At 38.4% G+C, this 17,615-nt stretch overlaps 1 protein-coding gene across 6 annotated transcripts in view; it reads left to right on the forward strand.

Moving 5' to 3' along the window:
• LOC148945795 (myosin-IIIa-like) overlaps nt 1-17,615 on the forward strand; it is a 244,434-nt gene that overhangs the window by 209,838 nt on the left and 16,981 nt on the right. The gene's annotated exons all lie outside the window — the stretch shown is intronic.

A 17,615-nucleotide genomic window follows, 5' to 3' on the forward strand; every position in this document is an offset into this window, starting at 1 on the left:
GATGTTTTAGGCTAACGGGTGGGGTAGATCTAAATAAATGATAACTCCCATTTTGATAAATGCCATCAAATGTATATGAGATAATTCCTCCAATAATTATCGGCTACAAGAAATAAAAACAGGTAAGGTATGAAAGGTTGACGGGTAGGGTAAATTAATTAATTACAAATTTCCATATTGGTTCAAGAGGCCAAGTTTGTTTGTATCAAGCCATTAAATGGCTGTTTAGTTCAAGAAAAAATGACAAATAAGGAGTTGGAGGCTTACGGGTAGGATCGGTTAAAATAAATGGGGTTGGAGGTTTATGGGTAGGATAGGTTAAAATAAAAGGGGGTTGGAGGTTTACGGGTGGGATAGGTTAAAATACATGGGGTTGGAGGTTTACGGGTAGGATAGATTAAAATAAATGGGGTTGGAGCTTTACGGTTAGGATAGGTTAAAATAAATGGGGTTGGAGATTTACGGGTAGGATAGGGTAAAATAAATGGGGTTGAAGGTGAACGGGTAGGATAGGTTAAATTAATGGGGTTGAAGGTTTACGGGTAGGATAGGTTAAAATGATCGGGGTTGGGGGTGAACGGGTAGGATAGGTTAAAATGAATGGGATTGCAGCTGAACGAGTAGGAAAGGTTATAATAAATGAAATTTCAAAATTGGAATCGGTTACTAAATGTGTAAGACACAGATTTTCTAATGAGCAGTCGCTACGATAAAGAAAACTAAGTAAGGTGTTATAAGTTAACGGACATAATAGGCTATTGCAAAATCTAATGCTGGTACAAGTTACCAAATAGACATGGGACGGCTCATAAAATCATAACTTTGAGAACAAGAATGGTTAAGATGTTATAAGTTAGCGGGGGGAGCAGGCTAGAATAAATACAATTTTCATTTTGGTAATATCAGCCAAATGGATTTGAGACAGGTCCTCAAATCATTACTAACTTTCAAAACAAAATCGGCATAGTATTATAGGTCAACGGATAAGCCAGATAAGAATAAATAAAATTTCTGTTTGGTATGCGTAAGACGGTTTCTTAAATAATTGCTCTCATATCTCAAAAACAAAAAGGGTATGATATTATAGGGTAATGAGAAATAAACAAAAAAAAACTCAATGAAAATTAAAAACCTTGATTTTAGAGCAAGAAATTTTGTTTACTGATTTTTCGAAAATCAAAACTTTTGTATTTTGTTTTTTATTTGAGTTATAAGAGAAAAAATCTAGAGGAGTTTTTCTTCTTTTTTAAGGAAAAGGCTTTAACAAAATCCAACGTCGATTTATAGAAGGCTGGAATTAGCTCTGTTTGACGCTTTAATTTTGAAAATCGGTTACGTCGAACAAATCGAATTTTGTTTTGGATTGTTTTGCCACCCGGGGAGCTAGCCCCATTTTACCCCCCCCCCCTCCCCCTGGATCCCGCCCTGAAAATGTGAATTCAATCTTTTTTGGCAGACAATTTTGCTTGTACCTCCCCCTAGATCCCGCCCTAAAAATGTGGATTCAATCTTTTTTGGCAGACACTTTTGCTTGTACCGACTTTGAGTTACCTAAAAAAAAAGGCTGTTTCATTTTCTGGTTAATACATCCATTGTATCAAATGAGTTTTACAATATACAGGTTTAGCAGACGAATTTTCTGGCACTTACTTCAATATTGTAAACTGTCATAAAATATTTTAGGTTTTTTTAGGGGCCTATACATTTCCATGAGTATTATATATATAATTGATCCAATTATTCAGTTGCACTTACATCTCAAATCTAGGGTGGGGGTATTGCCCCCATTGAATTTCGAAAAATAACTTTTTTCAAAATTTTTGTAAAATCTTCATTGAAAAATGTTGGTATTTATATTGAAAAATTGTGTAAAATCTTTGTAAAATCTTCATTGAAAAATGTTGGTATTTATATTGAAAACACAATAAATTTATTCCCCCCTCTCAATTGAAACACCCCCACACAATTGAAAAAAAAGCCCCAGGTGAAATTGAGCATCTTCAAAAATCTTGTCAAAACTAAGATAGGCCTTCATGATTCAGGCATCCACAGAAACAGGTCAGTTTTGGCTTCATGGATGGGGTTTTATTTTGCATAATTAATAAAACCTACTTCACGGTCTGCTTATGTTTAATTCTGTCTAGTTATTTTTTTTCGTATATTTAGTTTAGTGGTGAGTTGATTTTTTTTTCAGCTGAAATTTCTATGTTTGAATTTTAGCACGTAATTTAAACAGAAACAGGAAGAGTATACCTCTGCCTTTACGGTACTGCATGGCTCATTTTATATTTTCACTTGACTTGGGAAAAGCGGTCCAATTCCCCCCTCTCCCCCCCCCAGGATTTTGACACAATTACGCCACTGTTCTAATCTAATAGTTTGCTCACTTAGAAAGGAACACTAAAAAATTCTGAAAACTATTTTTTCAAGTTTTAAAATACTGAAATTGAGCATCTTCAAAAATCTTGTCAAAATTGAGATAGGCCGTCATGATTCAAGCATCCGCAGAAACAGATCAGTTTTCCTTAGTTGTAACCGCTTTTCCCAAGTCAATTGAAAATATAAAATGAGCCATGCAGTGCCACAAAGGCAGAGGTATACATTTAACGGCAAACAAGTCACGTCGATGACGTCTAGCAACGGGAAAATTTGTTATTTTTGCTATATATATATATATATATATATATATATATATATATATATATATATATATATATATATATATATATATATATATATATATATATGTATATATATATATATATATATATATATATATATATATATATATATATATATATATATATATATATATATATATATATATATATATATATATATCATGGATGGGGACTTAAATTAAAGTAAAACGCTTTTAGGAAAGACATAGATAAGCGTTTTATAATGTTTTTAAGTTTTTTTTCAGAATTTTATAGTGTTTCTTTCTGAGTAGACAGACCATTAAACTAGGGCCATAATTTTTTTTTGTCCATTGGCAATAGAAAAATCCGGTATGGGGGGGGAATCTCCAAAATGCCTTTTTAGACACCCTACAGATTTATTTGTATTAATTTGGCTTCATGGATGGGGTCTAATTTTGCATAGTTAATAAAACCTACTTCACGGCCTGCTGATGTTTAATTCTGTCTAATTATTTTTTCCGTAGATTTAGTTTAGTGGTGAGTTGATTTTTTTTCAGCTGAAATTTCTTTGTTTGAATTTTAGCATTGAGTTTTTTGTGGAACAAGTTTTGGTATTGACGTTCTAATATCATGTGTACGCACGTAATTACGTATTATGTATAATATAATTACATATTACTTACGCCCATGGGGTTTTGTCTGCTCTGGTTCTTAACAAAAAATAACTGCACAATGGGCAGTTATGGTCGCTGGGCGATGCACTATGGAATAGAGAGTGAAAACAGATCGCAGAATTTATTTTTTTATTTTATTGTCTGTCCACTCCTCTCAGTGACGACAATTTTTAAAAAATATTTACTTTAAACCTTAGGCGCCAACAATCCCTTTTAAAAAGATTAAATAGTAGCCGAACCGGACAAACATTTACTGAAATTAATCAAAAAAAACTTTTTCTACAAAATAAGTTTTTCAAAGAAAAGTAAAGAACTCCATTAAACAAAAAAGAGCAAAAAAAAAATCAAATAATCTACCAAGCGTGAAACTACCACAAATCAGCATCGATAAATAAATGAACCCAAAACGAACAGAAATTACAATAAATAACCGAGTCAAACTCAAAACGAGTAGAAATTAACATAAGTTGGGCGCAAAACCCCTATGACTTCCCAAGCCCAGAACAAAATTTGCACTTTACTGAAAAAATATAAATGTTTTTACTTTTATAACTTTAATAAATCAAATAATACTAACATTTTGATTACTAAATATCAGTATATGTATATTAAACTGACAATGCACATTCATTTGTATTTTCAGCAAAGTTCAAATTTTGTTCTGGCCTTGGGAAGACATAGGGGTTTTTGCGCCCCACTTATGTTAATTTCTACTCGTTTTGAGTTTGACTCGGTTATTTATTGTAATTAGGATGGGTGGAAGGATGGGTGTGGGGGGGGGGCTAGTTGCCCTCCAATCACTTTCGACTATTAAAAAGGGCACTAGTCCTTTGAATTTCCAATCGAATGAGCTTTTTTTGAAGTTTCTACGACAACGCCTTCATTAAAAACCTTATATACCCCCAGGGAATAACTTATAATCCTTGCCCTGAGGGTTATGGGGGAGTGTTCTTCTTAAAAATATATTTTATATATGCGAATCAACTACGCTGAACAAAATGGTTATCTCAAAATTTTGATTGGATGTGTTTGGGGAAATGATGGGCGTGGGGTGGGGCTGGCTGCCCTCCAATCACTTTCGACTATCATAAAGGGGACGAGCTCTTTGAATTTCCAATCGAATGAGCTTTTTTTGAAGTTTCTACGACAACGCCTTCTTTAAAAACCTTTTATGCCCCCAGGGCATAACTTAAAACCCTTGCCCTTAGGGCTGTGGGGGACTTTACTCCTCAAAAACAAATTTTCTATCTTGATATCAACTGCGCTGAACTAAATGGCTATCTCAAAATTTTGATTGGATGTATTTGGGGAAATGATAGGCGTGGGGGGGCTAGTTGCCCTCCAATCACTTTCGACTATTATAAAGGGCACTAGCTCTTCGAATTTCCAATCGAATGAGCATTTTTTTAAGTTTCTACGACAACGCCTTCTATAAAAACCTTATATGCCCCCGGGGCATAACTTAAAACCCTTGCCCTAAGGATTTTGGGGGAGTGTCCTCAAAAACATATTTTCTATCTGAAAATCAACTACGCTGAACAAAATGGCTATCTCAAAATTTTGATTGGATGTGTTTGGGGGGATGATTGGCGAGGGGGCGGGGGCTAATTGCCCTCCAATCAGTTTCGGCTATTAAAAAGGGTACTAGCCCTCTCAATTTCGAATTGAATGAGCCTCTTTTGAAGTTTTACGACAAGTCTTTCTATAAAATCATATATGCCCCCATGGCATAAACTACAACCTTTGCCCTTGGGGCTCTCGGGGGTTTGTCATCCTTAAACACACAATTTCCAGAACTTTCAACTATGTTGAAGAAAATAACTATCTCTAAACTTTGATTGAATGTTTTGGGGGAAATGGTGGGCGTAAGAGGGGGGTAATTACTCTCCACTCACTTTCGACTATTAAAATCGTTCGACTTTCGACGATTGAATTTCCAATCAAATGAGCCCTTTTTGAAATTTCTATAACATCTTTCGATATAAACTTTAATGGCCCCAGGGCATAACTTACAACCCTTGCACTGAGGGCTCTGAGTGGGTTATCATCCTAAAAGACCTAATTTCCAGAACTTTCAACTACGTTGAACAACATGGCTATCTCGAAATTTTGATTAGATTTGTTTGGGAAAATGGTGGGCGTGAGAGGGGCGTTAATCTCTATCCAATCACTTTCAACTATTAAAAAAGGCACTAGCCCTTTCAATTTCCAATTGAATGAGCCCTTTTGAAGCTTCTACGACAACGTTTTCAATAAAAACTTTATATGCCCCCAGGGCATAACTTATGACCCTTGTCCTGAGGGCTGTGGGGGGAGGGGTTGTCATCCTTAAAGACCTAATTTCCAAAACTTTCAACTACGTTGAATAAAATGGTTATCTAAAAATTTTGATTGGATGTGTTTGGGGAAAAGGTGGGCGTGAGAGGGGGAGTAGTTGCCCTCAAATAACTTTCGACTATTAAAAAAGATACTAGCCCTTTGAATTTCTAATCGAATGAGCCCTTTTCAAGTTTCTAAGACAAAGATTTCAATAAAAATCTTTTATGCCTCCAGGGCATAACTTATAATCCGTGCACTGAGGGCTGTGGGGGAGTGTCTGGGGAAAAGCGGGGCGTGAGAGGGGGGTTAGTTGCCTTCAAATCACTTTCGACTATTAAAAAGGGTACTAGCCCTTTGAATTTCAAATCGAATGAGCCCTTTTTCAAGTTTCTACGACAAAGATTTCAGTAAAAGCCTTATTTCTATGTATATCTATGTGTATTATCTCTATGTGTGTCGTCTCTATGTATGTGTCGTCTCTTGTGTGTGTGTCGTCTCTGTATGTTTGTCGTCTCTGTGTGTATGTCGTCTCTTTGTGTGTGTCGTTTCTCTGTGACTATCTTCTGTGTGTGTTTCATCTCTGTTTTTTTCGTGTCTTTGTATATGTGTCGTCTCTGTGTATTTGTCATCTCCGTGTGTTTGTTGTCTGTGTGTGTGTGTATCGTCTCTGTGTGTTTGTCGTCTCTGTGTGTGTGTCGTCTCTATGTGTGTGTCGTCTCTGGTTTATGTTAGGTTAGGTTAGGGGGGTTAGTTGCCCTCAAATCACTTTCGATTATTAAAAAGGGTACTAGCCCTTTGAATTTCAAATCGAATGAGCCCTATTTCAAGTTTCTACGACAAAGACCTTATATGCCCCCAGGGTATAACGTAAAATCCTTGCCCTGAGGGTTTTGGGGGAGTGTTCTCCTCAAATATATGTTTTCTATCATGAAATCAACTACGCTGAACAAAATGGCTATCTCAAATTTTTTATTGAACGTGTTTGGGGGAAGGATGGGTGTGGGGGGGGGGGGCCTAGTTGCCCTCCAATCACTTTCGACTATTAAAAGGGGCACTAGTCCTTTGAATTTCCAATCGAATGAGCTTTTTTTGAAGTTTCTACGAAAACGCCTTCTTTAAAACCTTATATGCCCCCAGGGCATAACTTAAAACCGTTGCTCCGAGGGCTGTGGGGGAGTGTTCTCCTCAGAAATATATTTTCTATTTAGAAATCAACTGTGCTGAACAAAATGGCTATCTCAAAATTTTGATTGGATGTGTTTGGCGGAATGATGGGCGTTGGAGGGGGGGGGATGGTTGCCCTCCAATCACTTTCGACTATCATAAAGGGGACGAGCTCTTTGAATTTCCAATCGAATGAGCTTTTTTTGAAGTTTCTACGACAACGCCTTCTTTAAAACTTTATATGCCCCCAAGGCATAACTTAAAACCCTTTTCCTGAGGGCTCTGGGGGAGTTTCCTCCTCAAAAACATATTTTCTATCTGGAAATCAACGACGCTCGACAAAATGGCTAGCTCAAAATTTTAATTGGATGTGTTTGGGAGAATGATGGACGTGGGGGGGGGGGTTAGTTGCCCTCCAATCACTTTCGACTATTAAAAAGGGCACTAGCCCTTCGAATTTCCAATCAAATGAGCCTGTTTTGAAGTTTATACGACAACACCTTCTATAAAAACTTTACATGCCCCCAGGGCATAACTTAAAACCCTTGCCCAGAGGGTTGTGGGGGAGTGTCCTCCTCAAAAACATATTTTCTATTTGGAATTCAACTACGCTGAACAAAATGGATATCTCAAAATTTTGATGGGATGTGTTTGGGAGAAATGTTGGGTGTGGGGGGGGCTAGTTGCCCTCCGATCACTTTTGGTTATTTATAAAGGTGCTAGCCATTCCAATTTCTAAACAAGCGAGCCCTTCACTAAGCTTCTACGACGACTCTTTCGTTACAAAGTGCGCGGGTATGGAGAAAAAAAAAACACGTTGTGCCCACATTATTCTTTACTTAGGCAGAGCTAGCGCGCTGCCTAAAATATTGATTTGATGTGTTTGGAGAAAAGATGGGCGTGAGAGGGGGTTAGTTGCCTTCAACTCACTTTCGACTATTAAAAAGGCCACTAGCCCTTTGAATTTCCAATCAGATGAGCCTGTTTTGAAGTTTCTACGACAACGCCTTCTATAAAAAGCTTATATGCCCCCAGAGCATAACTTAAAACCCTTGCCCTGAGGGTTGTGGGGGAGTGTCCTCCTCAAAAACATATTTTCTATCTGGAAATCAACTACGCTGAACAAAATGGCTATCTAAAATACGATTGGATGTATTTGGAGAAAAGATAGGCGCGAGAGGGGGTTTAGTTGCCTTCAAATCACTTTCGACTATTAAAAAGGGCACTAGCCCTTTGAATTTCCAATCGAATGAGCCCTTTTTCAAGTTTCTACGACAAAGATTTCAATAAAACTTTATATACCCCCAGGGCGGAAATTAAAACTCTTTCCCTGAAGATTGTGTGGGGAGTGTTCTTCTCAAAGGTTTAATTTCCTGAATTTTGAAGTACGTGGAACAAAATGGCTATCTCAAAATTTTTATTGGATGTGTTATGGGAAATGGTGGGCGTGGAAGAGGTGTTAGTTGCTTTCCAATCACTATCGCCTTTTAAAAAGGGCACTAGCCATTTCAGTTTCCAATCGAATGAGCCTTTTTTGAAGTTACTACGACAACGCGTTACATATAAACCTTATATGCCCCCTGGGCATAATTTACAACCCTTGCCCTGAAGGCTGTGGGGGGAGGGGTGGATTGTCATCCTCAAAGACCTAATTTCCAGAACTTAAAACTACGTTGAATAAAATGGCTATCTAAAAGTTTTGATTAGATGTGTTTTGGGAAAAGGTGGGCGTGAGAGGCGGGTTAGTTGCCCTCTAAACACTTTTGACTATTTAAAAGGGCACTAGCCCTTTGAATTTCCAATCGATTGAGCCTTTTTTAAAGTTTCTACGATAACGCTTTCTATAAAAAATCTTATATGCCCCCAGGGCATAACTTACAACCCTTGCCCTAAGGGCTTGCCTTAAGGGGGACTGTCCTCAACAACACAATTTCTATCTGGAAATCAACTAAGCTGAACAAAATGGCTATATCAAAATTTTGATTGGATGTGTTTTGGGAAATGGTGGGCGTGGAAGGGGTGTTAGTCAACTTCCAATCAATTTCGACTATTTAAAAGGGAACAAGCCACTCCAATTTCCAATTTAATGAGCGCTTTTCGAAGTTTCTACGACAACTTCGATACGAAGTACCCTGCTCTAAAGGAAAAAATTAATAAATAATACACTGTGCCAACATCGTTCTTATATGCCCCCAGGGCATAACATAAAACCTTTGCCCTGGGGACTGTGGGGGAGTGTCCTCCTCTTTACTTAGTCCCCGTTTCTTGTCTCGTTCTCGAGTGTTCTCGTTCTTTACTTAGGCAGCGCGATCTCGCTGCCTAATATAATTTATGCGACACTACTACTACTACTAACAACTCACTGCAGCACCAAGCTGCCTGAGGCCAACACAGCTACGCAAGCTGCTCCTCCACCCCAATCCATTCAAAGCCTCCCTTTTTACACCCGCCCACGAAGTTCCCATTTCCTTTAAATCTTTCTTTATGACGTCCTCCCACCCCAGACGGGGACGACCTGCTTTCCGTTTAGCCCTAGACGGTTGGCCGAAAAGAACAATCTTCGGCAATCTGTCATCCTTCATCCGTACAACGTGCCCTAGCCACCTCAACCTTTCTTTCATTATAGCCCTAGAAAGTGGTATTGAACCATATTTTTCGTAGAGCCTATTGTTTGAAATACGGTCAGTCATCCAGGTAGCCAGAACAATCCTTAAGTAATTTCTCTGGGAAACATCTAGCAAATCTTCATCCGCTTTTCGGAGCGTCCATAACTTTCTATATAAACCTTATATGCCCCCAGGGCATAACTTACAACCCTTGCACTGAGGGCGCTGAGGGGGTTATCATCCTAAAAGACCTAATTTCCAGAATGTTCAACTATATTGAACAAAATGGATATCTCAAAATTTTGATTGGATGTGTTTTGGAAAATGGAGGGCTTGAGAGGGGTATTAGTCGCTATCCAATCACTTTCAACTATTAAAAAAGGCACTAGCCCTTTCAATTTCCAGTTGAATAAGCTCTTTTGAAGTTTCTACTACATCGCTTTCAATAAAAACTTTATATGCCCCAGGGCATAACTTACTACCCTTGCACTGAGGGCTCTGAGGGGGTTATCATCATAAAAGACCTAATTTCCAGAACTTTCAACTACGTTGAACAAAATGGATATATCAAAATTTTGATTCGATGTGTGGGAAAATGGTGGGCGTGAGAGAGGCGTTAGTTGATCTCCAATCGCTTTTAACTGTTAAAAATGGCACTAGCCCTTTCAATTTCTAATTGAATGAGCCCTTTTGAAGTTTCTAAGTCAACGCTTTCAATAAGAACCTTATTTGCCCCCAGAGTACGAATTACAACCCTTGCCCTTAAGGATGTGGGGGGATGAGCTGTCATCCTTAAAGACCTAATTTCCAAAACTTGCAACTACGTTGAATAAAATGGCTATCTAAAAATTTTGATTGGATTTGTTTGGGAAAAGGTGGGCGTGAGAGGAGGGTTACTTGCCTTTAAATCGCTTTCGACTATTAAAAAGGGCACTAGCGCTTTGAATTTCAAATCGAATGAGCCCTTTTTTAAGAGTCTACGACAAAGATTTCAATAAAAACCTTATATGCACCCAGGGCATAGCTTATAATCCTTGCACTGAGGGTTTTGGGGGAGTGCCCTCCTCAAAAATATGTTTTCTATCTGAAAATCATTACGCTGAACAAAATGGCTATCTCAAAATTTTATTGGATATGTTTAGGGGAATGCTGGGTGGGGGGGGGGGGGGCTAGTTGCCCTCCAATCACTTTCGACTATTAAAAAGGGCACAAGCCGTTTGAATTTCCAATCGATTGAGCCTTTTTTAAAGTTTCTACGATAACGCTTTCTATAAAAAATCTTATATGCCCCCAGGGCATAACTTACAACCCTTGCCCTAAGGGCTTGCCTTCAGGGGGACTGTCCTCAACAACACAATTTCTATGTGGAAATCAATTACGCTGGACAAAATGGCTATCTCAAAATTTTGATTGGATGTGTTTTGGGAAATGGTGGGCGTGGAAGGGGTGTTAGTCAACTTCCAATCACTTTCGACTATTAAAAGGGCACAAGCCACTCCAATTTCCAATTTAATGAGCGCTTTTCGAAGTTTCTACGACAACTTCGATACGAAGTACCCTGCTCTAAAGGAAAAAATTAATAAATAATACATTGTGCCAACATCGTTCTTATATGCCCCAGGGCATAACTTAAAACCCTTGCCCTGGGGACTCTGGGGGAGTGTCCTCCTCTTTACTTAGTCCCCGTTTCTTGTCTCGTTCTCGAGTGTTCTTGTTCTTTACTTAGGCAGCGCGATCTCGCTGCCTAATATAATTTATGCGACACTACTACTACTACTAACAACTCACTGCAGCACCAAGCTGCCTGAGGCCAACACAGCTACGCAAGCTCCTCCTCCACCCCAATCCATTCAAAGCCTCCCTTTTTACACCCGCCCACGAAGTTCCTATTTCCTTTAAATCTTTCTTTATGACGTCCTCCCACCCCAGACGGAGACGACCTGCTTTCCGTTTAGCCCTAGATGGTTGGCCGAAAAGAACAATCTTCGGCAATCTGTCATCCTTCATCCGTACAACGTGCCCTAGCCACCTCAACCTTTCTTTCATTATAGCCCTAGAAAGTGGTATTGAACCACATTTTTCGTATAGCCTATTGTTTGAAATACGGTCAGTCAGCCGGGTACCCAGAACAATCCTTAAGTAATTTCTCTGGGAAACATCTAGCAAATCTTCATCCGCTTTTCGGAGCGTCCATAACTTTCTATATGAGCCTTATATGCCACCAGGGCATAACTTATACCCCTTGCACTGAGGGCTCTGAGGGGGTTATCATCGTAAAAGACCTAACTTCCAGAATGTTCAACTATGTTGAATAAAATGAGTATATCTAAATTTTTATTGGATGTGTTTTGGAAAATGGTGGGCTTGAGAGGGGTATTAGTCGCTATCCAATCACTTTCAACTATTAAAAAAGGCACTAGCCCTTTCAATTTCCAGTTGAATAAGCTCTTTTGAAGTTTCTACTACATCGCTTTCAATAAAAACTTTATATGCCCCAGGGCATAACTTACTACCCTTGCACTGAGGGCTCTGAGGGGGTTATGATCATAAAAGACCTAATTTCCAGAACTTTCAACTACGTTGAACAAAATGGATATATCAAAATTTTGATTCGATGTGTGGGAAAATGGTGGGCGTGAGAGGGGTGTTAGTTGCTATCCAATCACTTTCAACTGTTAAAAAAGGCACTAGCCCTTTCAATTTCCAATTGAATGAGCACTTTTGAAGTTTCTACAACAACGCTTTCAATAAAAACTTTATATGCCCCCAGGGCATAACTTACAACCCTTGCCTTGAGGGCTCTAGGGGGAGGGGATGTCATCCTAAAAGACTTAATTTCCCAACCTTTCAACTACGTTTAATAAGTTAGTTATATAAAAATTTTGATTGGATGTATTTGGGAAAAGGTTGGGCGTGAGAGGGGGACTAGTTGGCCTCCAATCACTTTCGACTATTAAAAAGGGTACTATCCCTTTGAATTTCAAATAGAATGAGCCCTTTTTTAAGAGTCTACGACAAAGATTTCAATAAAAACCTTATATGCACCCAGGGCATAGCTTATAATCCTTGCACTGAGGGTTTTGGGGGAGTGCCCTCCTCAAAAATATGTTTTCTATCTGAAAATCATTACGCTGAAAAAAATGGCTATCTCAAAATTTTATTGGATATGTTTAGGGGAATGAGGGGTGTGGGGGGGGGGCTAGTTGCCCTCCAATCACTTTCGACTATTAAAAAGGGCACAAGCCGTTTGAATATCCAATCGAATGAGCTTTTTTTGAAGTTTCTACTGCAACGCCTTCTTTAAAAACTTTATACGCCCCCAGGCTATAACTTAAAACCCTTGCCATGAGGGTTTTGGGGGAGTGTCCTCGTCAAAAACATATTTTCTATCTGGAAATCAACTATGCTGAACAAAATGGCTATCTCAAAATTTTGATTGGATATGTTTGGGGAAATGATGGGCGTGAGGGGGGGGGGGCGGGTTGCCCTCCAATCACTTTCGACTATTAAAAAGGGCACTAGCTCTTTGAATTTCTAATCGAATGAGCATTTTGTGAAGTTTCTACGACAACGCCTTCTATAAAAACCTTATATGCCCCCCGGGCATAACTTAAAACCCTTGCCCTGAGGGTTGTGTGGGAGTGTCCGCCTCAAAAATATGTTTTCTATCTGGAAATCAACTACGCTGAACAAAATGGCTATCTCAAAATTTTGATTGGATATGTTTGGGGGTAGTCCCCGAAGCCGCGCCACGCCGACATGACGGGGGCGAATGTGTGATTTAGTATCGGCGGCGGCGCGCCGAAATTTTTTTGGTGGTGCGCCGCCGATTTTAGACCGGCGGCGCGCCACGGTGCGATGATTTTTCTGATTTAAAATAATAATAAAAATTCCACTTCACCAAGCACGTTAAACCTCGATTTTAGAAATGATTTTTAAATGGTTGGCTAAAAACATACAAGAACAATATGACAAAACAGGAATTTGTTGGGCCGTGCGGTAAGTGTTTAAGTTCACCGTCGATCAGACCAAGTAGAATTCTCATTTTTAGCCACTAGACCCAGGGAAACCTATATTGTGTTTATGTTTAACATCGCATTATTCCTATAAAATCCCGTGTTTAGTCATTTCCTTCTTGTTAATGATTGGGATAATGTGTGTATAACTTTCATAGTTTGAAGTTCAAACATCTCCTGTTCATCAAATACATACGAAAAGGAAGTGAAAAAAAAAAATAACAACATCGAAAAAACACTGTATACAAGTCAGATATCATGGCTTAACAACACCAACAATTTTAAACCAGCGGTTACATCACTCCAGTTACAATTGATTTAACAAAAGTAAGTTAGTTCACTCTTCCTCGAGCCATTGAACTTCTTGCAGTCACTATCAGTCCTGTCATGCTAAAAGCCGTTTAGCTTGGGTACTTGTGGCTGGGACAGCCAGAACTTGGCAAGCGTAAACTGCCATTCGCGGGACCTGATACTAGCATTGGACCTTGGGGTCCCGCAGAATGCCACAAATCGGCTACTTTTTTGTATCTGCTGAAATAAATTGATTTTATAAGGGGGAACACACCTGCACCTTTACCATAGGGCTCCTGCGCCCTACGCTACAGGAGGAACTAAACTGCACCTTTACCCTCTTTTCTTATCAATACGGAATAACCCTCCAAAATTCTTTTCTGAAAGAAGTGGTCAAGTTATGACGTTTCAAGTCAAAGTTTAAGGCTATTTCAACTTCAGTTTGCTCTGCTAACAGTGCAAAAAAATGTAATTCATTTCTATAGATAGATTTCTATACTAGCTCTAGATAATCTACCAAACGGGAAACTACCACAAATCAGCATCGATAAATAAATGAAACCCAAAACGAATATAAATTACAATAATTAACCGAGTCAAACTCAAAACGAACAGAAATTAACATAAGTTGGGCGCAAAAACCCCTATGCCTTCCCAAGGCCAGAATAATATTTGCAATTTACTGAAAAAATATAAATGTTTTTACTTTTATAACTTTAATAAATCAAATATTTTTTACTTTTTGATTACTAAATATCAGTATATGTATATTAAACTGACAATGCACATTCATTTGTATTTTTTTTTCAGTAAAGTGCAAATTATGTTCTGACCTTGAGAAGGCATAGGGGTTTTGAGCCCAACTTATGTTAATTTCTTCTCGTTTTAAGTTTGACTTGGTTATTTATTGTAATTTCTGTTCGTTTTGGGTTTCATTTAATTATCGATGCAGATTTGTGGTAGTTTCACGCTTGGTAGATTATTTGATTTTAATTTTGCTCATTTTTGGTTTAATGGAGTTCTTTACTTTTCTTTGAAAAACCTATTTTGTGGAAAAAGATTTTTTCATTAATTTCTGTTCGTTTTATATTGACATAGTCTTTTCAGGGAAAAAGAAAATAATACTTTAAATCTTTTTGTTTTTTTAAGAATCTATAGTTTGACCTGCTATTTGTATGCTGGAAAAAAAAATTCAGCAATTTTTAACAACATAGACCCTTTTAAAAATCTGGACACAAATAGTAGCGTTTAATTTAGTTACCTCATCTAGTTGGTCTGAAATAGAAAACTTGATAACATTTGCAAAAATTTTTGTTTACTTTCTTTGATAGCTTGGATACACTTACGCTATTTTGATTTGGTCAAATTTTAAGAGCAGAAGTAGTCCCAAAAGTTTGAACATAATACCCTCAGTCGTTCTTAGGATAGTGCTGAGAGGCCTTATTGGGAATTAGCATTAACACAGTGCATTTTTATTTAATCTAAGGCAACATTTACTTTTTAAACATACAGGCAAATGGGAGGGTGGGCGTAGGAGGGGGATTAGTTTCCCTCCAATCACTTTTGACTATTAAAACGGACATCAGCCCTTTATATTTTCAATCGAATGAGCCCTTTTCGAAGTTCCTACGACAACTCCTTCGATACGAAGTGCCCTGGTCTAAACGACAACAACAACAACAGCAAATTGATACATTATACCCACATCGATCTCTACTATAAAAATGTCAAGCCTTCCAATCACTTTCGATTATTAAAAACTGCACTAGGCTTTTCGATTTTCAATCGAACGATCCCTTTTTGAGTTTCTACGACGACGCTTTCTATAAATGCCGTTTATATCCCCAGGGCATAAATTACAGCCCTTACCGTAAGGGCTGTGAGGGTGGTTGTCATCCTCTAAGACCTAATTTCCAGAACTTTTAACTACGTTAAACAAAACAGCTATCTCAAAATTTTGATTGGATATGTTTCGGGAAATGGTAGGCGTGGAAGGGGTGTTAGTTGCGTTCCAATCATTTTTGACTATTAAAAAGGGCACAAGCCACTCCAATCTCTAATTGAATGAGCCCTTTCGAAGTTTTTACAACAACTTCTTCGATATGAAGTGCCCTGGTCTAAAGGAAAAAATAATAAATAATACATTGTGCCAACACCGTTCTTATATACCCCCAGGGTATAACTTAAAACCCTTGCCCTAAGGGTTGTAGGGGAGTAACCTCCTCAAAAAACATACTTTCTCACTGGAAATTAGTTACTCTGAACAAAATGGCTATCTTAAAATTTTGATTGAATGTGTCAGGGGAAATGGTTGGCGTAGAAGGGGTGTTAGCTGCCTTCTAGTCATTTTCGACTATTGAAAAGGGTCAATATCCATTACAATTTCCAACCGAATGAGCCCTTTTCGAAGTTTCTACGACAACTCCTTCGATACGAATTGCCCTGGTATGGAAAAAAAATAAATAAATAATACATTGTGCCAACATTGTTCTTTACTTAGGCAAATCGATTGCGCAGCCTATGATACCATCCTGAATTGCCTAATGCTCTTTTACCTACCTCTTTTCATTCGAAAAATCAGAAAGAAAAATGAACAGAATTTTAAAGTGGAAGGTAGAATTTTTGTTTCAAGAAAAATTTCTTCTTCTCCTTCCTACGAACCGATATACATGGCGAGCCCAAGATGACAGAATTTATCTTTAAGAAACAGATTAGCCGGGATGACGGTTGAAGCCCGGAGGTCGATATCGATAACCAAAAAAGATAGAAAGAAACAAAAAAAAAACGGCGTTGTATTAGTGACGCCGCCGCCGATAGAATCAGCGGCGGCATCAGCGCGCTGATGCAAGCTCGGCGGCGCGCCACCGTTTTTTTTTGGCGGCGCGCCGCCGACTTTTCGGCGCGGCTTAGAGGTCTATTTGGAGGATTGATGGGCGTGGGGGGGCTATTTGCCCTCCAATCACTTTCGACTATTAAAAGGGTTACTACCCCTTTGAATTTTCAATCGAATGAGCCTGTTTTGAAGTTTCTACGACAATGCCTTCTACAAAAACCTTAAATGCCCCCAGGGCATAACTTAAAACCCTTGCCCTGAGGGTTGTGGGGGAGTTTCCTCCTTAAAAACATATTTTCTATGTCGAAATCAACTACGCTGAACAAAATGGCTATCTCAAAATTTTGATTGGGTGTGTTGGGGGGAATGATGGGCGTGGGGGGGGGGCTAGTTGCCCTCCAATCACTTTTGACTATTAAAAAAGGGCACTAGCCACTCCAATTTCCAATCGAATGAGCCCTTTTCGAAGTTTCTACGACAACTCCTTCGATACGAAGTGCCCGGGTATGGAGAAAAAAAAACAACCAAAAACACATTGTGCTCACATCGTTCTCCAATCCTCCAATCACTTTCGACTATTAAAAAGGGCAAACTCCTTTTGAATTTTTAATCGAATGAGCCTGTTTTGAAGTTTTTATGACAACGCCTGAAAGATCTTAAGCCGAACTGGCCAGCCATGACAAAAACCAACAATCAGTTACTCTAGTGTCCTCACTGAAGTAACTCTATAAATGCATATTTTCCCTACGTGGTTCATTTTGGGCCAATTGTACATTTTTTTTTTTTTTTGGTGGGTGTTTTATTGGTTTTTAGTTTTATCTTGTTTTTGTTTTTTTTTTATGTTGTTCTTGTTGTGTGTATGTCGTGCTGAATACGCCTTGTTTGGATACAAGCGAAATATCCGCGTTGTTTTGCATTTGTCTTTTCTTTTCTCTCCACTGGCCACAGTCTCGTTTGTTTGTTTTTTTTTAGATTTTTCTCATTGTTGGTTTTTGTTCATGTTGGATGTTGAGAATTTTTTTTTTTTTTTTTTGTGATTTTTCTCTTTGTTGTTTTTTTTATGACAACAC

This window comes from Artemia sp. Qi Xiang Cuo, chromosome 12 (genome assembly GCF_049724085.1).
Source record: "Artemia sp. Qi Xiang Cuo chromosome 12, ASM4972408v1, whole genome shotgun sequence".
In the NCBI taxonomy this organism is placed as follows: domain Eukaryota; kingdom Metazoa; phylum Arthropoda; class Branchiopoda; order Anostraca; family Artemiidae; genus Artemia; species Artemia sp. Qi Xiang Cuo.